The sequence below is a fragment of the Zingiber officinale genome, chromosome 5A (genome assembly GCF_018446385.1).
Source record: "Zingiber officinale cultivar Zhangliang chromosome 5A, Zo_v1.1, whole genome shotgun sequence".
In the NCBI taxonomy this organism is placed as follows: domain Eukaryota; kingdom Viridiplantae; phylum Streptophyta; class Magnoliopsida; order Zingiberales; family Zingiberaceae; genus Zingiber; species Zingiber officinale.
The window spans coordinates 40,035,849-40,039,378 of NC_055994.1; positions in this window are offsets into that span (position 1 = coordinate 40,035,849).

Consider the following 3,530-nt stretch of genomic DNA (forward strand, 5'->3'; position numbering starts at 1 on the left):
AATTGAATCATGAATAAGTTAAAAAAGATTTGAGTAAATTAAGACTTCAAGTTATGATTAACAACATATTTGTTAATTTGATTAACTTTGTTAACAAATTGATTAATGACAGCAATTAATTAAGTACTAATAGTTTATTAATTAATTGCTTAATTAAATAGCTATAGATTGAAAAGTGTGGGATTTAAAAGTGATAACAGATCCATTTAATTGGAATGGTAAATGAACTAGTTAATAGTTTAATTAATTCAAAGATCAATTAACTAATTGATTATAAATCAATTGAGAATATAACACAAACCTATTTAATTGTGGCAAAAGGTGAATATGCTCGCCTCCAGCGCCCCCGCCAACCCGTCCCCAGGCCAACACGGAGGAGGTAAATCACGGGCGGCTACTAGCTTTTGGAATAGTGATTAACACATAAGGGAGGTATTTGCCTCGGCTTTGCCGAGATTCGAACCCCAGACCTCATTGTGGCAACACCTTATGCGCTAGCCACTAGACCCATCCGAGGGGACTAAAAAAACTTTTTATAGTAACCGACACCACCGCCGAAACGACCCCTTATCAGAAACCTCCGAAGGGATTTTTGGGTGAACGATACCACTTAATTGATAAGAGCCTGCGCAGGGGGTGCTCGAACCTAGCACCTCAGTCAAAAGGTACAACGGCATAATCAGAGCACCCCTGGTTCGATTGGACCTTTGTTTATTATTTAGGCTCAGACATATACATTAGTAAGATCATATAGTAGTGTAAAATATTGAGTATCATACTAGACCTTAGTTTGTTATTTGGGCTCATGCCTATACGATAGTTAGGTTAAACCGAGGTGTAGTTATCAAGTATTATATTGGATGTGATTATTGAGTTTCTATGTATCATTATATCGTGTATGTGTGTGTGTGTATATATATATATATATATATATATCTTATCGATCATTGTCTCTCATTTGTGGTTAAAAAGTCGTCAGTGACTGTTGTCATATCCTATCGACCATTGTCTCTCATTCGTGGTTAAGAAAGTTGTCAGCAACCGTTAACATATCTTGTCGACCATTGTCTTCCATTCGTAGTTGAAAGAGTCGTTAGTGATCATGATATATACGACTGCCCACGAGACATTCGTGGTAGCGTGTTTGCCCTTAGTCCATAGCTAGATAGCTACATATATACCCTGTCTGCCCATGGAACCATTCGTGGTAGAGTGTTCTCCCGCAGATAGGTGTTGCTTATATATATTCTATCTGCCCATGAGACCATCTATGGTAGAGTATTCTCCAGCAGATAGTAACTATTTACATACCCTAACTGTCCATGGGACCATCCGTGATAGAGCATTCTCCCGCAGTTAGTGATTGAGGAGCTTCATAGCTACCTCATCCTATCTGCCCATAGGACTATCCATGGTAAAGTGTTTCTCCCACAGACAGTGACTATTTATATACCTTGACTGTCCACGAGACACATTCATGGTAGCATATTATTGTGCGAACTCAAAACTTGTTATATGATTGTTATTTGCTAGTTGTGTATTTGTTCGTGCAGGATTTTGGATGTACTATATGTGCTCCCTACTTATTAGTTATGCCTGGTTGAGCAGGTCAGTAGAGGATTATTTTATTGTTATGTTTTATTAGCAGACGATTATACTGTTTCCCTTATTTTTGTAATAAATATTTCTCCTGAGACTACTTCCTTTTATCTCCTTATATATAGTATCATGCACTATTTTCTTATACCCACTGAGTTGTTATACTCACTACCTTTTGCTTTTCTTTGGATTTCAGGTTAGAAAATAGATATTATATTGTGTCGCTCAGAAGTCTTGGTTGTCAATCCCACCTCACACTCAAGATCATGTTTTCCACGTTATATCTTATTGTTTGGTATTTGCACTTGATTTTGTTTAAGGATTTCAGTCTAGTGATGTACTTTTATTCGGTTGTGGTATTTGTTGTGTTAAGTCATGCCGACACATAGTCAATCAGTCGTTTTATGGTCTATGTAGTTATCATATGTCTTCCGTTGTGTTTGTTTTCAACTGTGTGAGCTGTAATTATTATATATGTACAACCTTGTGACAATGTATCCAAATTTTATATGTTGTCATAAAGGAGGAGATGTTGTCTATTTGTCGGGCAGACATACCTCTAAGGTGTGCTTTTACTCCTCACTCTCCTCAAATGGCTCTTTGAGCAATATCAAAAACATCACATTGTTTGCAATTTACAATTGTATTTTTTTTCTGAGTATCTCACCAAAAGCTTCTAGTGCAATCTAGTTCAAATCTTGTGAAAAATTCAAGCCATCATAGATAAGGTAATGTGGGAGTCATTCCTAGCATGAACACAACACACAATAAACTCCGCTAAGAGTCCTATGACTATTGGTATCATTAACTACACTATTGTTATCAAAGTCAGGTTATCAGGACTTCAAAACATAAATTTCTCCCATGAGTAGATAGGAGAACCATCTATGGATCACTCTGTGGAACAATAGCTATACAACAATAGTTGCTTCTCACCATTTGGTAACTCTCCCATAGAGTAGCTGGGAGAACCATCTATGATTCCTCAGTAGAAAATAGGGTTATTGTGGCCAAAATACAATAATAGGTGAATTAACCTATACAAAGAAACCATTAGGACTATAAAAGAACAAATGTTCATAAATAAACTCAATATTAACTCGATAAAAACTCATTTGTTCATTTAATATTTAAAAATAAAAATAATAATAATAAATTATACATTAGTAAATTCATCGTATTAGTACTCATATACAACACTGGTTAACAATTTATAACAAAAAAGTACTTATTAACTTATATAAAATCCAATTATAATTTTATTTTATTAATTTTAAACACATACATAAGAGTTATAATGGATATCTTATAAATTCTATGGTTTACATTATTTATCATATTAAAAATTAAAAAAAAAACATATCCCATCTATTAGATCGTATTTGAATTGAAAATATAAATATATAGAGAGAAAAATAATCTTGTTAAAAATTTTAATAAATAAACTTGATGAGATAAATAAAAAATTGAAAAACAATTAAAGCTCAGCTCGACCCTAGCTGAGCCAAGCAAAGCTAGATCAACACAAGGGGTGCCAAAGTGCATCCAAGAATTGCAAACATGCTAATATGGTCGCTGGAAGCAAAGAAGAGTGAAGAACTTCAATGGCTCAAGTTCTAGGAATTATTACTCTTGTGCACGTGGAGATATAGGGATTTTCCAATGGCATCCGTTACTTTAGACAAATCAACTCCATTATCTCGGACCTCAGTATATTGTGCAATTGTGTGCCATGCTTAAAGCAAGTCGAATGATGGTCCAGCTCCTAATGGAGTTAATTCCCCTACCCCGTATTACCCTAGTGCTGGTGAATGCAACAAGAGAATTCTATGCCATTGTCAATGCACAAGGAAATCGCTTCATCTTTATTGTGTAACATGCGACTGGATGGCCAGATACAGAGGCTCTAAAATAAATCTAGCAAAAGGTGA